Below are 25,811 nucleotides of genomic sequence, written 5' to 3' on the forward strand. Positions count from 1 at the left end.
GGGTTTGTCTTGGGAGTGGGATAGGTACAGAGGTAGAAGGAATAGGACAGGAGGGGGGATGGGCTGGTGGAGCAGTTATTAATATGGGTGCGGTAGGAGGGCCTATTGCTAGAGCGGCCACTGGATTTGCGGGGGGATCCAATGCACGGGAACTAGTCCCCTGGGCTTTTAATTTATCCTTCATATCCCCCATAATTGTCTCAATTGCTAATAACCGGTTATCAATACAATCAAGTCTCCTATTCAGGGGTTCTAAAAGTCTCTCCATTACATTAGTAATAGGTAATATAGAATGGTCCCCTTCTGCCCTTGAGTTTTCACCAAAGACAAATGGGACCCCTGTCCCTGGTAGCGACACTTGTGTGTGACATAGTGGGGACATAGAAACATTAGCAGTTAAATGAGGGGATCGTTCCATTGAGTCTGGAGTTACTACTAAATTGTTAGGAGCTTTGTCCATTCTTGCCCTTTTCACCCCCTTAGATTGTCTGAATATTTTCCGTTTCGGAACTGCTCCTTCTCTAGTGCCCCTTGCATGTCTTGGATTCAATTCAGGCCAGATTCGTGTAGGTGAAACTAGTTTGGGTGATAGATTCAAGGTAGTGCCAGTGGCGGAAAGATGGGAGTCAAGCTGGGAGTGTGAAGAAGACCTGAGCTGTAAAAGGACAGACTCAATGGTTTGGTCTATGCTGTCCAGTAGCGATAGATGGGTGGCCTCCAGTGATTCCTGGGAGGGAGTAATTAAAGTTAGTGATGTAGAGAGGCCTGTAATTTCAGTGTCAGTAATTGACTGTGCTTCCAAGGTAGTCATAGCGTTACTTGCTGTACAATTAGTTTTAACCAAAATATTATCCAAAGTACCTTTAGTCATGGCAGACACCGCCGTTGCTTTGCTCCGGGTCTCCCTCGTGGCCATAGTAGAGGATTCCTGAATTACAGGCAGACCAACAGGACAGCTTAATCCAAGTAGTTTATCCCGCTTAATAGGGCTCAGATGGGTGGCCCGGTCCGGTCTCTCCTGGGCTCGAACGGGCTAAAATGGGCCCGCCCTTGGCCCGGGCTTCACCCGCGTGCGTCCCGCGTGCGTCCCGCGTGCGCGTGGATGGGTGGGGCTAAAATAGGAGGTGGAGATGGTGAGAGGCGGGGCGGGAAGAGGAGCCAGGTGCGGCCGGTCACTCGCCTCAAAGCAGCCTGGCCCTCGCAGTCCCGTATGCAGCAGTAGTTCTCTGCCCCTCGTCGCGTTTCAAAAGAGAACCCCCGGAGTCAAGAAACAAACAGCTCCTCAGGATCCAAAGCCTCGAGCGGCTCCCGCGGAGCGGGGGCCGCGAGGCGCTATGTAGTGGTGAGAGGCGGGGCAGGAAGAGGAGCCAGGTGCGGCCGGTCACTCGCTGCAAAGCAGCCTGGCCCTCGCAGTCCCGTATGCAGCAGTACTTCTCTGCCCCTCGTCGCGTTTCAAAAGAGAACCCCCGGAGTCAAGAAACAAACAGCTCCTCAGGATCCAAAGCCTCGAGCGGCACCCCTTTCACATACACTGCGCCATGCCCTCAGGGGTACTTTGGGCCTACCTTAAGGGTGCCTGACATGTAAGAAAAGGGAAGGTTAGGGACTGGCCAGTGTGTACACAGGCCAAGTCGACATGACAGTTACAAACTGTACGCAGACTCTGCAATGGCAGATCTGAGTTACCTTTTTAGGACTACTCACGTGGGTGGCACAATCAGTGCTGCAGGCCCACTAGTAGCATTTGATTTACAAGCCCTAACACACTCAGTGCACTTTACAAGGGACTAACAAGTATTCAGTCATAGAAACACCAATCCATCACTCAACTTAGACAGAGAGCATATGCACTTTAGCACTGATTAGCAGTGGTAAAGTGCCCAGCGTCCTAAAACCAACACAAACAAGTCAGGAAAAAATAGGAGGGAAAAGCGAATAGTTTGGGGATAACCCTGCAAAAAGGGCCATTCCCAACTGTTACCTTCTCAGGAGACCCATTTGGGATATAAAAGTGCCCAAACCAACTAATTAGTGGCATGCTTTATTTTAGGGCTGCTTCTACACATCCTGTGTTGGTCATCAGGGTTGGAGCAAAATATTTTTTATTAGTGGGTTCCACAGGCAGGGTTAAACTCTAAAATGGATTGTCTTAGGGCATTATCGCACTCTCATCCCTCCATAGATGCTGTCTACATATTTCGGCCAGTCATTCACTGCCACTAGGAATCAACGGCCTTTGTCAGGACTGAGAGATACCTGTTCTGAGTCACTGTGCTCATTTACTAGGTCAATATGATCATAGGACAGTTAAAGATTTGTTATAATACCACGCAGTGACCTTACTTGTCACCAAGATGAATGATTAAAGGAGATATTACTCTGCAAAATAAAGAGAATTCAGTATGTAATTACTGTAGACGGTAATCTACCAATTCACGCATGACCAAATATGGTCAAAATATAACATCATGTGTAATTTTACAAGTAACAGAATCAATTGTTAAAGGTGAAACACTATAATGCACTACACACATGCACACATGAGGGGAGGAATTCAGTAGAAAAAAACTCTCAGAATGAAGTTCTGGGTCCTCTTACCCGAACGTCTGTAAGCTATTTCATAACCCGGGTTGGGAACAAGCGAGTCGCCCTGTAGACACACACCTCATGTAATATAGATTAATATTATTAAGCCTGGTATAATCGTTCAGTAATCTCACAGTAAATTGTAAACTGAATTTCAGGTTGGGCAAACATATGCAGTAGCCAGCTAAGTAGACTGTGATTTAGAAGAAATACAATAAAGGGACCCTCAGCACTGCTCTGAACTGACCGCTTACTGAAAACCATAACCTGCACATTTGTTTCTCACACCGTATCCCAATACACTGCTAAGCGCTCCATCCCAGAACTAATAACTGCACATCTGTAGTCATCAGACAAAACATGGAAACACTTCCTACACAGGACCACAAAACATAGACAATAGCCTTCAAACAACAACACTCATCCTACGTAGCATAGCTTGCTACCCATGTAGGCAAGTGCTTCAGTGCGACACAAAGGGTAATAAGCACTACATACATGCCGCAAAACGGTACATAGGTAAGTGGATGAAAGCATTGAGTAACTGACCAAAAAGGAACATCATTGCGAGAATCAGTTATTTAAAGAACCTCTGGGATAATCCAAGTATGGTTTTGAAGGGTTCACTGTTCTAATACAAAGAACATATTTTTCAAAATGAAAGGTGCTAGCAATTTGAATACTGCTAGCTGAGGTTCATTTGAGAAAAAACAAAAGTACACTTTAAGGTGGTAGGAGATATTCACTGATTGCCCCAGTATTGGAACTTTCATAGATTCCCATGCTTTGTATCATTCCCCGTCGTCGGACTGGGAGTCTCGGTAATAAAAAATATCATAGTAGTAGGTACAAAAGAGAAAGAAAAGGCCTAGGCCTCATTCCCTTTTGTAACATATCAGCCTCTTTTTGTAAAAGAGACCAAACTCTAGGCGACAGCCAATCAGAAGAGCCTCACCCTTAGAACCTTCCTGAAGGAACCTCAGAGCCTCAGATTTTCTACCGCACGTTGTGCTAGGGAGTCTCCATTGAGCTCTGCTCTATTTCTACTCTTTTAAACCCATTTCTACAGATATTTCTTCAGGATTTTCTTCAGTTTTTCTTCAGGACACTCTTCTTCTTCAAAATGTCTGAGGTTGAGAAGAAAAAAGCCCTTTTCAAGCCCTGTTCCACCTGTGGGAAGAAAAGGCTGTTTGTGGAAGACAAACACAAGGAGTGCATCTACTGCCTGTATCCAGATCACAGGGCAGAGGAATGTAAGATTTGTCGCACTCTCTCCACCAAGACCTTGAGAGATCGTGCTGGAAGGCTACTTACATGGTTGCAGAAGCAGAAGGAAAGGAAACATGGAGTTTCCAGTGATGAGGAGGAATCTGCGTCTTGTGCTTCCTCTAAAAGGTCAGTGAAAAGGGGTAGAGGTTCCCCATCTTCCTCTGTTGGGCGCCCCTCTAAGGCTTCAAAGAAGACCCCCAGGGAGTCTGATGGCCGGGGTTCAGGAGGTTCCCCCCACCGCAGTGGGTCGGGCAAGGCAGAACTGGTTTCGCCTCCTAAGGGTGAGAAGACAGACCCAGCCTTCAAAAGACCCTCTTCACACTCTTCAGAGAGGAGTTCCAAGTCCTCTACGACGAAGACTTCGTCGACGGTGGCTCCGTCGACGACAAAAATGAAAACCAAGATCCAATTGGTCCCGTCGACGGGCTCGTCGACGGGAACGTCGACGACGAAGGCTTCGTCGTCGGTTAAGAAGACCTAGACGACGGCGGCGTCGACGGGAAGTATGTCGACGACAGTGTCGACGACGGCATTACCGACGACGACGACGACGTCGACGATTTCGACGACGGTCATGTCGTCGACGAGTGCTTCGACGACGACAACAATTTCTACATCGACGGCGGGCTCGTCGTCGGTGGCGTCGACGACGACATCTACTATTCCTATCTCGTCGACGAGGATTTCACCAGCGTCGACGGCCCAACCAACGATACTGGCTGCAGAGAGGAGGGTAACAATCTCTCTCACAAGGATCACGCCTGAAATGACGTCCCCAAGGAGGGTGACCTCATTACCCCCAACGACGTTGCTAGACCAGGACTACTCTGAGGGAGACGGTCAGGATAGCTTTGAGTATGCAAATAGCCCATCTCAGCTTCTCATTAAAAGTCAAGACACGGACTCAGAGGGGGCATATGAACAAGGTGGAGGTGACTCCCCACAAACAGACCACTTAAGGGACTGTGAATCACCAGTCATGGTTTCAGTACCGACGTCCTTCCTGCATGACCTGCACAAGATGTTGCAAGACTATAAGTCCAAGGCCGAGCGTCCAGCGCCGAGGAGGTCTACTCCGTCAACACCAGTGAAGGACCACTCTTCAAGTGTCCCTCAGGCACACCCAGTGCAGACTCCTCCTCGACCACAGCGGCCAGTGCCCCAGACTGCGTCTGGAACAGCGGAGGATCCGGATGAGGATCATGATAATGATACGGATGCGTCATCCGGTGATAATCAGGACTCGGATCAGGAAGGGGATGAATACAATGACTACATCATCCCGGATCCAGCATCGCCCCACCAGGACCTAGGTGACTCTCCTCCTGTTGACATTGGCAGTTTTCACCAACTGATGGAACGTGCAGCCGGCCGATTTAAGTTGGTATTGCCTGCGGAAACCACAGACTGTTTCTTGTATGATTTTAAAGACACTCTCCGCAAGACTACGAGGTCCATTCCGATTGTGGAACATCTATGGAAGGAGGGTTTGAAATCCATGAAAAACCCAGCGACGGTGGTCCCTGTGCTACCGCGCCTTGATAAAAAGTATAAAGCGCCGGATGATGCACCGGCTGCCCTGACAGGTCATCCCAAACCGGACTCTGTCATCTCCCAAGCGGCGCAAAGGAAGTCACGGAACCCTTCTGCTCCCTTGACAGCACCTCCTGACAAGGATGGACGACGGATGGATAACACAGGCAAGAGATTTTCATCCATTGCTAGCCTTCTGGTTCGCGCCGCCAATGCTTTGGCAATATTGGGGCGATATGATCGCCAGTTATGGTGCGATATAGCTCCCTACTTGGATCAGCTTCCACCGGAAAGCGGGCTGGAAGCCAAGAAAACCTTGCAAGAAGGTGAAGCGGTCTCCATGGAGATAATAGATTGTGCCATGGACATTGCCACAACGTCCTTTAGGGCTTTGGCAGGAGCAGCAGTACTAAGACGCCAAGGGTGGCTAAAAGCGACTTCGTTTCGGCCAGAAATCCAAACCAAGGTTCTTGATCTACCTTTTGATGGCGAGGCACTCTTCGGCAAATTGATCGACGAAACGCTGCAAGACATCAAGAAGGACACGGAAACAGCTAGATCGCTGGGAACACTCCAGTACCGCAAAACTCCTTTTAGGGGCACAAGAGGCAGAGGTGGCACCTATAGAGGCGCATACCAACAACAGCGCTATTCTTCCAACACCTCTGGGTACCAGCCGAATCGCCAGTCATACCAACAAAGACAGGGCCAGTCCTCTGGTTATTCACGGTCTTACAACAAAGGCAAGCAAACTGCCCGTGGACGAGACTCGTCCAAACGCCAATAGCGGCCTGCTGGCTCTGCCTACTGCTCCCTCCTCCGAGAGATCATCAGTTGGAGGCAGGGTGTCAAAATTCCTTCTGAACTGGTCCCAAATTACATCGGACCGTTGGGTGCTCAATATCATCAGACGGGGACATACTTTGGAGTTTACGGAAGTCCCTTCACCCAGACCCCCATCAGCCATCCCTTCCAAACATCTGCATCTCCTGCGACGAGAAGTACAACAAATGCTCCGCAAAGGAGCGATAGAGCCGGTCCCCTCCAATCAACAGGGCCACGGTTTCTATTCCAGGTTCTTCCTGGTGAGGAAAACGCAGGAGAAGTGGCGTCCCATCCTGGACCTCAGGGAGCTAAATGCCTATCTCATCTCCTTATCCTTCAGGATGGTATCCCTACAGGACGTTTTGAAAATGGTCAACCCGGGGGATTATATGGCCACACTCGATCTGGAGGATGCGTACTTCCATATCCCGATTCACCCAGCGCACAGAAGGTTCCTACGCTTCACAGTAGCCAAGAGCCATTTTCAGTTCAGAGTCTTGCCGTTCGGCCTTCGCTCTGCTCCAAGGATTTTTACGAAGGTGCTGGCACCTGTAGCAGCATTTCTGCGCAAACACCACTTCCAGGTCTTCCCTTACCTGGACGATTGGTTACTAAAGGCCCCGACCAGAGCATTAGCGCAGGACGCGGTGCAGGCTTGCACCCCTCTGTTCCAAAATCTGGGTCTCACCTTGAACATGGAGAAATCCACGCTGCTGCCGTCACGGACAGCACGGTTCTTGGGAGCGCTGTTGGATTCGTGGCTCTCAAAGGCATTTCCTACTCGAGAAAGGGTACAGAAACTGCAAAGATTAGCAGGAAGCCTTCAAAGAAAAAAGTGTCTTTCTGTTCGCAGCTACAAGTCGCTGTTGGGGGTGATGTCATCTTGTATACCCCTGATCCCGCACTGCAGGCTACGGATGCGCCCCCTGCAGGAGCAACTGGACCTCCAGTGGCAGCAAGTGCAGGGATCGTTCGACGACAAAGTAGTGGTCACTCGAGAGATGAAGGAGGCAGTGCTTTGGTGGTCGAATCCACAGAACTTATGCCAAGGTCTATCCTTCGCAAGCGTTCCATCACCTCACATACTGACGACGGATGCGTCATTGGAGGGATGGGGAGCAGTGATGCAGGACCTGCAAGTCAGCGGCCATTGGTCTCCAAGCGACCAAAAGCTACACATCAACCTGTTGGAGCTGAGAGCGATCAGGCTAGCCCTTCAAGCCTTTCTTCCGCGTCTCCAGGGTTCACAGGTGCTAGTCAGGACGGACAACACCACGGCTATGCATTATGTGAACAAGGAAGGAGGGACGAGGTCACTCCCCTTGTCGCGAGAGGCTCAACAGATTCTGGAATGGACTATTCTTCACGGAATTTCTCTAAAGGCAGAGCACTTACCAGGAGTGCTCAACGAGGGCGCAGACAGGCTGAGCAGGCTCGCCTCAGTCAGTCACGAGTGGGAGCTGAAACAACAAGTGATAGATCTACTCTTTCAAAAATGGGGCACACCAGAGGTGGACCTTTTTGCCACGCCGGCCAACAAAAAGTGCCTAGCCTACGCCAGCAGGTTCCATCACCAAGGCTCATTGGGCAATGCCCTGTCGATAGCCTGGACGGGGAGGTTTCTCTATGCATTTCCACCGATTCCCCTGCTTCCTCGTCTCCTCAGGAAGATGAGGACGGAACCATGCAAGCTCATCCTTATAGCCCCGGCATGGCCAAGACAATTCTGGTACACCGAGCTCCATCTGCTATCGCTAGTACCTCCGATAAAGCTGCAGGACGTTCCGGATCTCCTTGCAATGTCCGAAGGACAAGTTTGGCATCCAGACCCGAGATCGTTGCACCTGACTGCATGGCTCCTGACCAGCGAGAATACATGAATGTTCCTCTTTCCAATGAGGTCAAAGACATCCTCTCTCAGGCAAGGGCTCCGTCCACAAACAAAACATACAGACTAAAGTGGAAAAGGTTCTGTATCTGGTGCAAGAAGGAAAAGATTAATCCTTTCACGTCAAAACCTCATCAGCTCCTACCTTACCTACTCTCGCTAGCTAAGTCTAATCTGTCCCATTCTACTATCAAGGTTCATTTAGCGGCGATTTCGAGATTCAGAAGATCTGATTCTGGTCCTTCGTTGTGGTCTGCAAGAATTGTCAAACAATTCCTCAAAGGCCTGTTCAGGGTCTATCCGCCAGTGCGATCTCCTCCTCCAGCATGGCATCTGAACTTAGTCCTGGCTCAACTAATGAAGGGACCTTTTGAGCCGATTCACCGCTCAGACCTAAAATTCTTATCATGGAAGTTAGCTTTACTCTTGGCCCTCACATCAGCGAGGCGAGTGGGGGAGTTGCAAGCCTTAACTATCCAAGAACCGTTTTTGCAGTTCAAAAAGAACACTACCATCTTAAGGACGAACCCAAGGTTCATTCCCAAGGTCCCCACGGACTTTCACCTAAATGAGCCGGTCATTCTAAAGACATTTTTTCCGAACCCAGTCACTCCAGCAGAAAAGACATTGCATACTCTGGATTTGCAACGCTGTCTGAAGTTCTACATGGACCGCACCAAAGACTTTAGAAAATCTTCACAATTGTTCATTGCTTTCGGCGGTCCAAACAAAGGTCTCCCTCTGTCTAAACAGGGGATCTCGAGATGGATTTCAAGTGCCATTCTGCATTGCCACAAGTTAGCAGGAAAACCTCTAGTGGCCAAGATCCGTGCTCACTCGACGAGATCAGTGGCTTCTTCTACGGCCCTCTTTGCGGGGGTACATATCAAGGACATCTGCAGAGCTGCTACCTGGAGCAGCGTGCACACGTTCACTAAGCATTATTGCTTAGAGTCATTGCAGCAGGATGATGCGGCTGTGGGACAGGCTGTCCTGAGAAACCTCTTCAAGTGATGGGTGAGCTTTCCTTTCTATCCCACCTTCCATGGGTGACACATTTTGTAATTTTCTGGCTAATGTTATGATATACTGCTTTACAAAATGTGTTTATGATGCTTACTGCTTGCTATTCTGATACAAAGCATGGGAATCTATGAAAGTTCCAATACTGGGGCAAGAAAACAAGTTACTTACCTGTAACTTTGGTTCCCCAGTATTGGTAACTTTCATAGATTCCCATGCGCCCACCCACCTCCCCGGGGAAAGCTCAGCCTTCAGCAACTATGGTGTCTAGCACACTACGGCTACGAAAATCTGAGGCTCTGAGGTTCCTTCAGGAAGGTTCTAAGGGTGAGGCTCTTCTGATTGGCTGTCGCCTAGAGTTTGGTCTCTTTTACAAAAAGAGGCTGATATGTTACAAAAGGGAATGAGCCCTAGGCCTTTTCTTTCTCTTTTGTACCTACTACTATGATATTTTTTATTACCGGGACTCCCAGTCCGACGACGGGGAATGATACAAAGCATGGGAATCTATGAAAGTTACCAATACTGGGGAACCAAAGTTACAGGTAAGTAACTTGTTTTCTTACCCATCACAGTGGGCAGTTGAGGGAAAATAGAGCTTAGTGTTTGGGGTTCAAGTGTGGGAAGGAATATGGACCAATGGGATTATACTGGCAGCACTGTTTTTGTCCCTTAAGTTAACTGTACTGATTAGAAATGTGAAGATTATTGGCAACCTCAGTTTTAAATGTTTATTCCAATTGAATGATTAGCCTAGTTTGATAATTGTAAGGATATTTTCTCCATGTATGTCATTCATTTAGTTTTTTTTTCTTTTCAGAAACTGAGACGCGACCTACTCCACCATGGCATGTGACTGGATCACATGAGGAGTAGCTAACATTTGCAGTTAGACATCAGTTGAATGGTGTTAATTGTCTTTGCTCCGAAGTTTCTGTGTTATCGGAGGCAGATTGTTAAGACTTCTCCCAACCTCTAGGACACAAACTGACTTTCACCGCGCCTTCTTTCACTCTCCTACACACTTATTCTTATGGAGGTGGAGAGCTGGTACTCTGAAGAAGTAAAAACTGTGTATGCTACAAGCAGTCCTCCTTCGGTAGGCCTCGTTGGCCGGAAGCTAGGAATGTATGGAGAAGAAACCTTTGTTTTGAATTTCATAATGTTAAATGTGTTGTGTTCTATGGAGGAAGTCACTGTTGCAACCGAAGGGCATCACCCAGTTATGGTTTGGGCAAGGAACTGATGGGATCCTTTTATGTATTCCTGTATCTATCTACTGTCTTTACAACACATTTGTTAATTCTGATTAATCTGGAGTCAATCTAACACTTGGAAAACAAGCAATGTTCTTTAAATCTCATTCTCCGATTGAGTGGCCTGCAGCTTATTTCAATATGTTGCCCATCTAACTTGGGACATGTTTGTATAACATGCACATATCCAGTCGCAGAGGAGATGGTAGGACCAATCTCAACTGCATAGGAATTCCAAAGACAGTAAATCGGCCATGTGGTGAAGAGTGCCTTGGGTATTACATTTTAAAGGGAACACTATGAAGTTTTCTCCAAAATACGCTTTGAATATTATACCAGTCTTAAAAGCACTATTTCCCTCAAAGGGTACGTGTGGACGTCGAAGTATGTATTTTGGGCATGATGTTTTTTTTTGTGGCTTACTAGCAGCTATAATAAAGGGGTAGAGGAATTTTATCAAATTCTTCAGTGTCACTACTGGAGATTTTGGGTGTAACTAGTGTTACTTTATTTCCTACCCCTCAGCTCCCCAAACCCCTTCAAATGTGAATCTGGTGCTCCTCAGGGTTTTGATAATCTTTGTATGCATCCTTCTTTCCTTGTGCCCCAGTTTGGCTCCAGATCATTAGATTTTACCAACAAATGCTTTTGGTTGTCACATCACTGAGTGTCTCATCAGAACATCTGCGGGGACGTACTTGAGTGATCACTAACTGCTTTCTACAGAGACCTAGTATTTTGGGATGAATGTGTCCCTTTTGTTTACGTTTGATTGGTGTCAGCTCCTTTTGCCTCTGAACTTTCTGGTTAAGGGCTTTCAAATAGGATACAATATTTTTCTTGCTCTGTTGTCTCGCTCTCCCATCCGATCTCCCAAAACCCTTGCTTACATCTTCAAGGTTCCGCAGGGGATTTTTTTTATACATATATACAAAGTAACATTTTTAGTTTATGCTGTGCTTTGTACCATTTTTGTCAAAATGGGCTAGTTCTTATCTCAGGAAAATAATCAGGGTTCTGTTTGATTTGAGTCTGATGTGTACATATCTGTAGATCTCTGTATATATGCATGTGTATACAGTGTGTGTACATAAATATATTTGTAGCCATGCATACATTATAAAAGAATGGTGTTTAAGAGTCCATGAACATGTTCTGGGTGGAAAAGTGATACTTATCTAGTCACCCCTTTGACATCCTACATGAGACAGCGGCTGCTCTAGGAAATGCAGTGCCACGTTATAGTAGTGTGAAGTGTGTATATAATAGGGAACTCTTTGCATACCAGCGTAAATGGGATTACTGCTCCTGTTGCCTCAGTATGACCACAATACCTTCTTCAATCAGTGCTGTTTCCAGAAAAACTGACAGGGAGTTCCTCGATCACCAAAGTATACTGAAGGCAATCCCTTTCAAGAGGAACATTTCCAACTTGTAGTCTGACGACAGAATCGAGTAGGATAGATCCTCTTGTTTGAGCTTTATGGCCAGATACCATTTATGGCCTTTCCTGTTAGGAACATAGTATGCTTTGGTCTCAGAGTAACACAGAACTGGATCTTCTCACCAATATTTTTTCAGCCCCATACTTCTACACTTGAGCGCTCCCAGAGTGTGTTAAATGGAATACCACTTCTGGTGGACAAGTTAAGGGTTTGTTGACTAAATCCTTTTGCTGTCCTATTTGGCAGGGCTGTCCTCAATCCACCTCCTTCCCCAACTTGGGAATCATGCTTAGGTCTGGGAGTTATTACATCTCGGTCTTGCTGCTACACACAATCCGATATTTCTTTCATGGAAATGGAGTGTATTTAGATGGAATAAGATGGGGCAGGTAAGGATTTTTTATATCAAAACATGCACATCCCATGAGGATTATCAATTCGCATTGTTTCATGTAAGTCATTGACAGGCATTTCTGTTAGACTAGTGACATTTTTTGTTGGTCCACTGTTTTCTCCTTCCTCCTATATAAGCGTTAACATTTTGATGGTTTGAATAACTCTGGATTCAGTTTTGCGATTATCACATGACATTCTTCTGACTCAACCCCCTACTTGTCAGCCCGACCATAATTACTAGTTTCCTTCAGAGCAAAAATATGAGTATGTGAGCTTGCTTACTTGCCAATATTGCATTCTTCTGTGCAAGCTTACTATAAAAGACCAAATAATCTGCTCATATATGCCTAGTTGAGAGCATTAGTACAGTGTGTTACTAATCCATGTAACTTTGCAACAGGTATTTGTCTAATGAAAAGTGGCCTGTAGATGTGACGCTTGCGACAGGGATATTTGAATCTGCTGCTATGGTAGTTGAGGGTAGCATTTGCTCAGAGATTCTCATGTTTTAACATCTAGTTCATGAGGAATAGAGCAGCTCATAGTGACCAGAAATCATGTTCTTCCTTGTCGGTCTGTGTTAATCTCTAAAATGAGACTTGACACCACTTCGTGCATTCTGGAACTTATAATCTTTTAAAAACAAGACTGCCATAGGTCTTCACATACAGCACTTAAAGGTTTACATTTCAACTTGTGTCTGAGCGACAGTGATAAAGGATCAAATTAACCGGGCATCAATATGTAATCTCATGTTGGTCTGGTAAACCTCAGTGCATTTAACTGGGTTTCTGGTTCCTTCCCTCCTAACAAACCATCCTGCCTTGGTACATTTTCTGTCTCTTTTCCAACTGTACCCCTGTGCTCTTCAATTAAGTCTTCTCTCCGCCATACTTTGCAGACAGTCGTTGCGTGTGGCCTTCTTCGCATGCAGTAGTGTTCCACTCACTAATAGCAAGCACATCAACCTCATTTAGTGATTGACTTTGCGGTTTGCCAAGTTGTCGGACCTTTCCACGTCGACTCGGAAACGTACCATACAATAAAACCGGACGCAACTGTAGAATTATACAAAAAAATCCATAAATACATTACACATTCTAATGTTACCTTTATATCTAAAGGTATGTCTTTGCTTTTAATCTGAAGCTCTACAGCCACACTGCTTTTGGTCTTTGGATTTCGATAAGTTGGTATTTGTGCTAAAGAAGCAAATAAATACTTTCTTTTATACAACAAAATAAAGTTAGGAGCACATGGGAAATGCAAACCTGCTGATTTTACTTCACAATATTGCTCCATTTGCCTAATTTTATTGAATTTTAATTTGTACTAGTAAGCAGCTTGGATATATTACTTTTTAGGAAAGTAGTACTAAACCGCATGGAAAAGAAAGTGGTCCTCAGGGAGGCGCCATTGAGCATTGCGCTCATTGGCTTTGATTGGCCTAGTTGAAGGAGCCCCTCTAATTTGCAGTCATTAAGCAATTCTAGTGACGTTTAGGTGAAAAGTTGACAGGTGTCTCTGCTTCTTCTTTTACGTGTAACTGTTTACTACAGGAATATTGCATTTTGGTATGGTGTACACCCTACATCGAATGTTAAAAGCAGACTGGGCTCACAATGACAGCTTAAAATAGCTTTTTGCATGACCGTTTCTTTATTGCTAATTTTGTTTTTCACCCAGAGCTTCTCTGCTATAAAGTCCAAAAAAATGCCATCAATTTCCTTAGGAGAAGCATGAACATTTCTTCATCAGAAGCACTCTTTTTAGCACTCCACCCTGCAGCAGTGGTCAGCTGGAATCGGTCCAGTTTTGACACTAATAGAGTTGCGTAGTAAAGTCCATTCATGCCTAGCCTAAGGCCTCGGAGTGGCGGAAAGCTTTCCAAACTCTGACTTCTTACTAACCCAGCCATCAACACTTTTTAACCGCCTGGAGGCATTTTCTGTGAAAGGTCACCAAAATAAATTTATGTAAAACCCTTTAAAAGTGTCACCAAAATTGTTCTCTGCTCTATTATGGAGCACTTTAACTGCGAGTATAACATGTTTTTATCAGCCTGAGAGCAGGTTTTTTTCAAGACTTGCAGCAGTGTTCACTCTTAAGCTGCCTTTTCAGCTAATGAGAATACAGATCATAAGACCGACTTGATCCTTTTACTGAGTGCTTTTCATTTTTCTCGATTTTATGTAGGGGGGGTTTCCTGCATCATTTCCAGTTTGGGACTTTTTTAATGAGCACCTTGCCTTGGCGGTGCTTATAGAGGGCCAGGTCCTGAAACTTTATTTGGGCCATTCCGATTGGAATACAAAGCCGAGATGAGTGTGGGATCTGGACAAAGGCATTAGTTTTGTAGACCTGGACTTTGATACGGGTTGGCTTCTGTACCCTCTTGTGTTTGTAGCGTCACATGCTAACCACACCTTCTACTGGCTACGGTAAAACGACTGTTAGAGTAGGGCGAAAGTCTAGTTTGCCCATATGTATTGATGAAAAGGCCCGAATGTATGAACATCCTGCTTTAGGAACTTCCATATTTTGGGAGGAGACTTAATGGGGAGGAAGGTTCTAAAACACCACAAATAATGATTTCCCTTTTAAAACTATACTGAATTAAAGACCGTTCACACAGCAGGTGTCCCACTATCTTTAGGGTGCTTAAGTTGTCTGAAACATCCTAGCCCTCAACAGCACCGCCCCCTGGGGCAAGAAGATTCAGGGTCGCGAGCTGCTTGCTGCTGGCCTCTGTAGTGTTGCTTTATCTTGTGTGGCTCTCGCCTGTATCCTCAACAAGAAGCCTGATCTGCATGTGACAGCCGTGTACACTCACATCAAAGTAACGAGCCACCTGCTGCTTCCTGTCAATTCCTGAGAATTATCTGTTTAGATTTTTTTTATATAATGCAATTGATGCTCTTGATTGGGGTTCACCCATTGCTAGAATCTCAGTGTTAAAACACGCAAACATCTCTTTACAAACTAGCTTTGAAGCTGCTGCTACAGTTCCACACTTGGCCATAGCAAATCCAAAACGGTGTTGCTGATTAGTTTGCCCACTTCGAATTTCACCATACGGAATGATCAATTGCCTCTGAATTCTGGACCTTGATCGTAATGTATATGTGCCCAGTGCACATTACCAGTTGCGCCCATAATTTGAGATGGAAACACCAATCCAGCACTTGCCCACTTTGACATACAAGCTAAACTGTTAGGGCCACAATATCCTAGGCCTCCTGCCCACCCAGGGTGTCCGACGCTGCAGCAGGGGTGTGTTCGGTTTGGACACTTTACTTGATTGTAACATATGTTAGACACCTTGATTTGAATGCTATTTGTACCAGGCTCACCTTCGTTCTCAACTCTTGGTTTTAAAGTTCCTTGTTCTGTATATAATGTACAAAATGAATTGTTTGAAAATTGTTTTTGTTTTTATTCAGCTCGTGGGGGATAATAGAAAGTGTCCATGTCCTCTCTCACATTTACAGTTTGTCAGTTTTAGCTTTGTAAAACGGAATGAAAACAAATATGAGGCTGTTAATATGATTTCAGTCATTGGTTTTATACAAGAAATAGCATGTAAACAGGAATCGTCAACCTCTACAGATTTGTTTTCCATTTGTTTTTTATTTTACCTTGCGTTTTATTTGCATTTGGCTCCAGCACAAAACAACTTGAAAGTATTCTGTATTTGACTCTGTCTGATAAATAATCCAAAAATATATTCAGTCACAAACGACAGAACACTTAACAATGGCCTTCGACTACTGTTCACAAATATTCCTGGACTACAAATTAAGGAATTAGACCAAGGTAGAACATTTACATGCACTTATTGTTCTAACAGTTTTATTGGGTGTTTGATATTAAATTAACATTTAAGATTTGTAAAATTGCCAGTAATCATATGGAGTCTAAACCTTTTCATGTTTATGTATAATTTTCTCCAGTTACAGCGTGAGAGCAGTGCCATCTTCTGGACATTACAGGGAATGTGCGCGTAAGCAACCAAATAATTGCCCTCGGATTCTCTCGCTCAGCCTCCAGCTCCATTCTTCCAGTTAAGGGAGCCTGGGTTGAGGGTAGGGATGGGTGGCAATGGCATGCGGTCGTTTTGTTTTCCACAGAACTGAATTAAGTACTCTCTCCTGAAGGAGGATATTTGTTCTACCACGGTTCTTGTTCCTTACCACTGCAGTCAGTAGAAAGAAATCTAAGCTCAAGGTGTGTGACCTGGTTTAACATAAAACACACAAATATAGCATAAAGACGCTTATTTAAATAAGAGCCAATATACTAATATCCTCAAACATAAACAGTCCTAGCATGAGTTTGATTCTTCCCTTAATTCTCTTGAGCAGCCAAGTTGCGTCCTGGGAGTCACCAACTGTTTTCTTGTAGTATAGCCATAACACACGTTTTTGTGTTCAGAGCCGGGCCCTGGCCCAGGACACCTTCAAGAGGTTTTACAGAGGTACGGGCCAGGTCAGGCCTGTAACTTCCACAGTGTCTGCAGGTTACCTGGTCATGCACACCAGTAGCCTGGACAGGGGCCTACACCACATTCATTTCCCACTGCGAGAGCTCGGGTGCCATTGCCCCTTCTGTGAGAGTTGTTTAGAGTCCTAAGGCAAACGCAGCGCATCTTTTACTGCCATTATGTAAGGTCGAATCACATAAAGACTTCCAAAAGGAACACCCTGGTCACGAGGTGTGAGAGCAGTTCCTTTGGGGCCATCTGACTTCTGGCTAAGGGCAGACACTTACCGTTCAAGCTGGCCCCAAGTCCTCTCCACAGTATGGAGCTCAGGACTGACTGAAGTGGTCACTGACATTCCCCCTACACACCGATCTGCTGCTGCCATGTGTCTGTGCATCGAGTGTTGTTACACAGCATCAATGATCCGTCCACTACGATTGTCTTCTAGACGAAAATCTACTGCTCAAAATGGTGCCCGAGCAAGTACTCAGTCCAAGGGCCGGGAGCCTCCTCCGACCCTGACGGACTGAACATAACTAACTCCTACCCACCTATCCCGAGGCAGTGAGATTGAAACAGACAGACGATTCCATCCACAGTGAGTGAAGCAGAGCACCCCTTTGATAGTGTGGATGTTTGTCATCTGGTGATGTGCGCTAACAAATAATTCCAATGGTCCAGGACAAAGGTCAAGCTGTCTCTAGGCAACACCCTCATGCAGATTGAATTAGCTTTCTGGACGCTCTTTCCAAGGCCTAACTAATATCACCCATCAATACAAAAGTGCAACCTATCTTGATTGCCGAGCCCGCACCCCTCTGTGACGAAGTATATTCGGTTAAACATTCTCAGACATCTGCCACTGGAGGCAAGGGAGGATGGGCAGATTTAATTGAGGATTTGAAAAATTACTGGTTGTAGGAGACGGCCACATAGCCTTTTTCAGTGGGGAGTGTACCAGGTATAGTTACAAGCAGGACACCGCATAGAATCTCCTTTTTGTATATATTTGTAGACACTTATTGCAAATAACTTTACTGGCGAAATTCCTGACAATAAAGTTGGTTTTATAAACTGGTGGTGTTTTAGTAATTCATATGCATTAGTTCCTTTATTAATTCAATATAGCGTAATTTAATCAGATTTGCTCTGAATGAGCATTTGAACACCGGCCCAGTGCATATTGAGCACATTTGCTCGTCATCGGGGGGTCAGATTCAATGCAACTGTGAAAGGAAGAGCATGGGTTCAAATATCTGAAGCGCCGTTCGGTCACTCGAGTCCTACTTGCAGTACAAATTATGAACATAAAGCAGTTGATGGAGAAAACCTTGAGTCTGCTAGTAACCTAAGGTTCACCACCTCATAGGTCAAGAGTGGCTACGCATTTTTTGGAACTCAGTCTTAACAAAGATTTCAAGTCTTGGAAATGATACCTTAAATGGAGATCGGTAGTGACGGAGGAAAACATGTATTAAAGAGAATCGTTTTGAGTACATGCTTAAATGCAGTGCACCTGCAACCAAATGGTCTTAACAAAAAGTGAGAACAGAATTGTTATCTATAACTATCAAATCCAAATATGAGGGTCTTATGAAGAAAGGGGGACCAAGACATTAGTCGTCCATATCATTACTAATACATCCACAAATGGAAGGCAGATTTAACCCAATTTTTCATTTGGCCTATCCAGTGTCAGCTCAGCTTTCTACTAAGAATGCTCAAATGACAAATTTACAGGAGTCCGTCAAATAGACAGTGACAGGCAGCAACAATAACTTCATTGGGGGATTGCAAACTTTGTTATATCAACCATTCAGCCTAATTTGATGCCTACTCAGTTATCCAATAAAGGCCTGCATTCATACTAAATTTGATGGGCAGGACCTAGCTAACCTATTTTTGTTGGTTTCCACTTGATCTAACGTTTAGAATCCACGTATAAGTGAGAGCTTCTCCAGTTCCAAAACAGTGCAGTAAAACTTTTCCAATATGGCACAACAATTACAAAACAGTTAGTGGGCCAGTAAAGCTTGTGAAAGTACACAACAAATAACTAGCGCTAGTGCCCACCATGCGAACAAATGGGCTTGAGTGCTCTTGTTGTACGGTTCCTACTAATTAAGTAGGACTGTGCATCTGGACACCATAAATGTCAAAATAGGGAGACTGAGTCCACTCTTATAATTAGAGTATGTTGTCCCAATTCCGGCCTAGCTCACAGTGGCCCGTCTGGACCCATAACCTGACAGGGTACTGAATGGTGTCTGCAACCTCAGAATATGACCACTATAATTCCCCCCAAGGAAATTGTGGAAACCGATCTACCCTTACTTAGACCTGCCCAAAAAGGTTACTCAAGAAATATATTAATTAGCATTTCAAACATTTATTGAATCAATTGGATTCTTGTGTAAAAAACATAAGCTGCAATTATTAGCAGAAGGAAATAAAATATTGCTAGCATAAGAATGGTAAAAATATGAATAATTCAACCATTATAACTTTGCATGATTTACATAAATATATATCATAATGATACTCCTCTCTAACACTACCTATACATAGAGGGCATAGTGAGAGTGTGTTCTGCCTGATCGCTCGAAGTAACCTAACTGCCCATACCTGTGTGTGATGCATCAGGAAGTCAGTCTGGTGTAGAAACGGCCGTCTAGAATCTTGCCCCAATCTTGGTCTAGAATCTTGCCCATAATGCATTGTTGGGCCTTTGGTTGGCATTGTATTTATGCCCATAACTTTGCTTGGGGTGGTCCTAGGAGGATGGGACCACCACAATCATTGGGTATGATATGCTCTTTGTGTTCAAGGCACCTGCTTGGTCCTCCTCCTAGGTTAGGGGGGACCCCATATCCTCACCTCTTTCATTGACTGATATTTTTCAAAGCTCACTTTTGTGAATTGGTTACATGCTTTGTAGCATGTAAAGGTTAAATTGTTTTATCAGTGGAATGTGGGTGCAGTAGCCTATTCCAGAGTTTTTGTATGAACTCCGTTGTCATGTATTAATACGTTTTTTACAGAGATGTCACATACATTTAGTAAAAAAATATATATATCTTTGCATGCTAAAATACATATACCCATCTCACAAAAATGAAAATATAGCAAGCAGTGCTTTTGTCAAACAATAAATAATTCTCTCTTTACTTGCTAAAATGCATGTAGTAATCTCACAAAAGTGAAAATGAAAAATAGCAAGCAGTGAGAGACGTGATGATTTTGGGATCCTTCCTAACCAAGGGAAAGCAACAAGCAGATGCCTTGAACACAAAGAGCACATCATGCTGAAATGATTCGGTGGTGGGCCCATCCTCCTAGGACCACCCCAAGCACCGGTATGGGCAACAATACAGTCCCAACCAAAGGCCCTGCAAAGCATTCTGGGACGATATTCTAGAGTGCAGTGAATATTATAGTATCCAATATCATAACCCTCCTCGAGGGCAGGCTCTCTGGCTCAGGTGAGAGCTAATACTATAATATTCACTAAACCGTACAATCTTGCCCCATAATGTTTTGCTGGTCCTTTGGTTGGCATTGTATTTTTGCCCATAACTTAGCTTGGGGTTGGTCCTAGGAGGATGGGACCACCACTGAATCGTTCAGCATGATATGCTCTTTGGGTTCAAGGCATCTGCTTGCCCTCCCCTAGGTAAGGGGTGACCCCAAAATCATCACCTCTCTCATTGCCTAATGTTTTTCAAAGTTCACTTATGTGAATTAGTTGTATGCTTTTTTTTTAGCATGTAACGGTAAAGTTGATTTACCAAAGGGTTGTGGGTACAGTAAGTAACTCCATTGCGTAGTGGAGTGGGAATTCTTGCATGAATTCCGTGTTTTCAATGAAATGCGTAATACCCCAATCTCTGCAACTTCCGGTAGCGGAGCAGAGTTCATTGCCCAGGGTTAATTAGTTCCCATTCTTGTGCCAATTTGGGAGAGGACAGAATTTACGTGAATAATCTTTTCGTTGTTTTTCATAAATCTTGGTTAGTATATTGTATATGTAGTATAGTCAACTATTTGGAGATCTTAAGAATCTAGATAATGCAGCCAAGTATATGTTAACTTACATGAATGATAATTAAAGCTCCCTGTTTTCTGCTTTTACGGATTTTGACAGATAAATACAGACAGAAAACAATGTGTTTTCTGTCTGCATTTATTTTTAAAAGTGGATAAATACAAGAAATTGCGCTTCTTTTAAGTGACTTTCCGTGCTGTCTTTCATGAATTGTAGGCCAGCAGCTAAGCAGATGGACAGCATGAGAAATTAAAAAAAGAATGACATTTCTTTAAATAGCAAAACATACAAGATGATGGACGGAATGTTGCACAATGGCAAACATTCACCCCCCCAGACACAGATCTGGGTTTAATCCATCGTTATTTTGCTCACTAAGCCACCCCAGTTCAGACATGGCCATATACAAATCAGTCTTGACCCTGTGCCTCATGGGAACGGTCCAGCCCGAACTGTGGTGAACGAAATAACGATGGATTATACCCAGATCTGTGACGGGGGGTGAATGTTTTGCCATTGTGCAACATTCCGTCCATCAATTGTTGTTTTTGCATTTGTCACCCCGAGTGGGATGGGTATTCTCAGACGTGAGTCCTGTGCTCTCCATGCCACTGGAGTCAAGCTATCCTGGCTGATGACGGCTGATAGCCAAAAACCGGTCTTAGGATGCTTGATTCCGGTCCAGGGAAGACATGGCTTAGCAGTTCGGGCTGGACTGTTCCCATGAGGCACAGGGTCAAGACTGATTTGCATATGGCCATGTCTGAACTGGGGTGGTGAGCAAAATAACGATAGATTATACCCAGATCTGTGACTGGGGGTGAATGTTTTGACATTGTGCAACATTCCATCCATCAATTGTTGTTTTTGCATTTCTTTAACCACTTGGGAGCTAGTAAACAAACCTCCCCAGTGCTGCGCTGTCCATTATCCGGTGCTGAACTGGACGTCCAGCGGTCGCACGCAGCACTGGGGAGGTAGTGCCCGTGACGACCGTTGGCCGACGACAGCACTTAAGGGGTTAAATAATGGCATATGTCAACATACATTTATTGTATTAGACTAGTATTTACCAGTGTATGTATTGCTATGTAATATTTGGCAGCTTAAATAGCTAAAACACGACAGATATCAAAGAATGAGTGCATATCTATCAGTTAAATAGATATAGAAATGTACAGTTTTACAACTTCATTTACACGCAAAACACAAAATAAATATGGATAAATCCAGATAAAATGGCCCAGAAATAAATATGAATCAATACAGACGGAAACAGACAAAAAATAGATACCATAAAAGCGGAAGCCCTAATGATAATCCAGACTTCGCTAGAGGCAGACGGTAAGGTAAGAACTGTTAATGGTGCCATCTCTAGCGGATTCTTTCCTTCTCTACCCATACCACTAAATGTTTTCATTTCAGACGGTGTGTCTAGAGTTGCAGGAGCTCTGGCCTGTTTTCGGACTAGTTTACATTCTTCAGAATTTTTTAGGTGGCCAAGTTCTAGGTGCTGATGAGCCACACTGTTATGTGATGGGGCCGACTGTTGTGGTGAAGTATTCGTGCTCTTCTCTTTGAAAGCAGCTTTAAATCTGGCTTGAAGTGAACTATTTTTTTCTCACACATTTCCCACATATCTGCATATCAATTCTGACATGCCTGTGCCGGAGCTATCTAAATTATCATGCAACTTTCTCTTTTTATTTTGCATATCACCCTAGAAATCAGTGGTATTTGCCGAAATATATATATTTTTTGTAGAGTTTATCAATTCTTATTCATGTTACATACACAGCAACGAAAGACGCAACATTCTATATAACAACATAAACAACCCGTGGCCAAATTGAACATACAACATACATTCTCAGACATCTCATTGGTAAAATGCATTGCAGCGTTGTACATGGGGCAAACTTATACAACACTATTGTACATCAAGGTCAGATGAGGTGTCCTGCGCAGTTGACCGGAGATATTGCAGCAAAGGTTCCCAAATATCTTTATGCCTAGAGGAGGCAGGCTGCTCTTCCGCATACAATACCAGAATTTCTCTACAGTATGCCATGTCCTTTATCTACTTATCGGAGGATGGGCTAGCTTCGCTCTCCCAGGTCATTGCCACCCGTTGCTTGGCTAACAGAAGCGCTATTCTCCCCAGTTTACCTGAACTGCTCTGCAGTAATGGCACCAGGCCCCCCAAGCATACCTGCGGCGAAGATTGTAGCTCAGTGTGGGTCATATCCTGCAGCGTATGGATTACCTCTGCACAGAATGCAGCCACCCGCCCACATTCCCAAGCCAGATGCCAGAAATCTGCACCAGTGTTACCGCACAGTCTACATGTGTCACTATCTCTGAGGCCATATTTAAATAACATGCGGTGTGTGGTAGGCTTGGTATAGATATTTGAAGTGGATTATTCGTAAATTTCCATTAGATGCGAGTGCGCTAGTGAGCCGGCAGCAGTGTTCCTATTCCTTCTGTGTGATCGGCGAGGTAAGTTTCACATTCCACTGCTCCGTACTTTTGTTATGAGGCGATGGCTTCTCATCTCTAGCTGCTCTATAAAGCTTGGTGACCAATTTATGTCAGGTGGGGCTAACAAGTAGAGCATGTAAAGTCTGCAATGTCTGAGGTTTGGTTGGAAATGTGGGATAGTGTGCCTGTAGCGCCTTCTTCAGTCTGTGTAAGATGAAAAGGAATAGTGGCTTCGGATTTTGCACGTAGCTTAAGTCTTTCGTGAGGAATGCACCATTGGGGAAAATGTCCTGCATTTTATCAATCCCAGCCAATGTCCAGATTCGCATGGCACCCAGTTCCTGTGTAACCAATGCACCTGCGTGATATGCAAGAGGTAGCAGGGGGGAATAGATCGGCAGTTTCGCTGCCATGCGGGCAAGCGCCTGCCAGGCAGCAATCGTAGTGTAAATCGAAATGATTTCAGTTTTCGGCATGCCCCTAGGAGTGTGAGTTAGTATGGAGCCCAGGGGGATGGGATGTGCATCACCATCCTCCACTGCGACTTGTGGAATAAAACTGTGTGTTATACCAGTAGTGGGCATACTGTGCTTGAGCAAAGAGATAATATAAATACATTTCGGGTACACTAAAGCCCCCTTTGTTGTAGTCCAATGTGAGGGTCATCAGACTCACTTGAGCTTGTTTATCGCCCCATAGCAGCCGCAGTAACAATGACTGTAGTGTTTTGAAAAAAACTGGGCAGCAGTATAGGTATGATACTAAAAAAGTAGAGAAACTTGGGCAAAGCGACCATATTAATAAGGGCCATGCGGTCGGCTAGCAACAGAAGCAGTCGTATCCACCTGTAAACCTGCTGCTTCAACATTGCGCAGGATGTGCCATCATTTTCGTGAATGATTATTTCGGGATCACGATGGCCCCACACCCAAGGTATTTTCCAGGCTCCGTGGACCATATCAGAGGGAATTCAAGATCGTGGGGAGAAGTGGTCTCAGTCAGCAGTACCACCACTAATTTGGACCAGTTTATTGTGAGGCCGGAGAACCGTCCGAACCATATGTTTTCCCAAGACTGGCGCCATAAAAGTGGGTGGCTCCCTAATAAACAACAGCATATCATCTGCATAGAGTGATATGCTCACAGGGCGGTGGGCAAAACGTAACGCAGCCGCTCCATGGCTCTGCCTAATATACAAGCCAATTGCTCCAGCATTACCGCAAACGGGAGTGGTGACGGGGCAGCCCTGCTTAGTCCCTTTACTTATCTTAATGGGGTCGAAGTGTTGCCTTCCACGCGAATCTGTGCTGTGGGATCAGTGTACAGTAACCGTACCCATGTAATGAAACTGAGAGGGAACCCCATTCGCTGAAGTAGATGAAATATATATCCCCATTCTATAGAATCAAAGGCTTTTCCCGCGTCAAGCAACACGGCCCCCGCCTTTAAATCAGGATCAAGTATATGAAACATGGCAAAGAGCGGAAGCAGATTATGCGAGGTAGATCTATCAGGAATAAATCTGGACTGGTCTGGTTGGACCAAGTTCGGCATCTGTGGTGTAAGTCTGGTCGTCAAGATTTTCGCGAGCAGTTTCGCATCAATATTGGGTGGCTTGTTTAAATGGCAATTCTAATCAAATCAGATCTGACATTCTACTGGACTGATAATGGAACAGATTTATATGAATTACTAATTAACATCACCCACTTATAAAAGTAAATTATTTGTCAGGAATTTCATGAGTTAAGTATATGCAAAACTATGAATATATAGAAAAGGCATATTCTATGGGTGCCCTGCTCGCGAGTCCATCAGAGATACTGGTCTAATCCCTTTGTTTCCTAAAAGTGTGCGTCGACCAATAGTGTGAAGCAGAAGGCACGCCGTAACTTTCCCACAATTGATAGGCTTTGCGGGCTTTAGCAGCCTCTAGGAGTGATTCCAAAGATTTGGGCAGATATTTAAGACACATAGCCTTTTAAATGGCAATTTAGCAGTCGCACAGCTGACCAGCAAGCTCTTCCCCTGGTCAGCCCAGGAGCAATGGGTTATGTCTCGATGGTGGCAGGAGTGAGCCTCATCTCTGCTCCTGTTCATGGCATTCCCTTATCAACTGTCCTTGGCCAACACGAGTTAGCATGTTGACTCCTTCATGGATTATTTTAGGTGCTCTAAGTGTGCCAGAGGAGATTTGGTGGTCCAGTAAACAAGCAGAATGCTCTTTTGGTGATCAGAGGAATGTAAGCATTGTTCTTGCTCTAGTACAGAGATCCTCATTTGAACTAATGTCATTTAGCTGGTAATCCTAAAAGTACTTTTATTTCCTCCAGTACAAGAAGGCTGCAGTCCAGCTCGTCTGTTAGTGATTTCATTATTGACAGCTTCCCTTCCTTCCTATTTAAATGCTTTCCAGCTCAACAAGAAGTTGCACCAACATGGCCTACTTCCAGGGGGATAGAGGCACTTCAGACTGTGGGCCTCAAACAATTTGCAAACCTAAAATTGATTTAACAGAAGACACGAGCAGTTGTTACCTGTGCGTGATTGATTTAGGCAAGCAGTCTATTTAAATAGA

The 25,811-nt window shown here is 44.7% G+C and overlaps 1 protein-coding gene across 11 annotated transcripts in view; it reads left to right on the forward strand.

The window, feature by feature from the left end:
• Window positions 1-17,779, forward strand: part of ZNF609 (zinc finger protein 609) — a 932,673-nt gene extending 914,894 nt beyond the window's left edge. For all 11 annotated transcript variants that reach the window (XM_078685001.1, XM_078685012.1, XM_078685009.1 and 8 more), the window contains one exon: window positions 9,945-17,779. The gene's annotated coding sequence lies outside the window, so the exon portion shown is untranslated. The remainder of the gene's footprint in view (window positions 1-9,944) is intronic.
• The last annotated feature ends 8,032 nt before the right edge of the window (window positions 17,780-25,811 follow it).

This window comes from Lissotriton helveticus, chromosome 3_2 (assembly GCF_964261635.1).
Source record: "Lissotriton helveticus chromosome 3_2, aLisHel1.1, whole genome shotgun sequence".
Classification (NCBI taxonomy): Eukaryota; Metazoa; Chordata; class Amphibia; order Caudata; family Salamandridae; genus Lissotriton; species Lissotriton helveticus.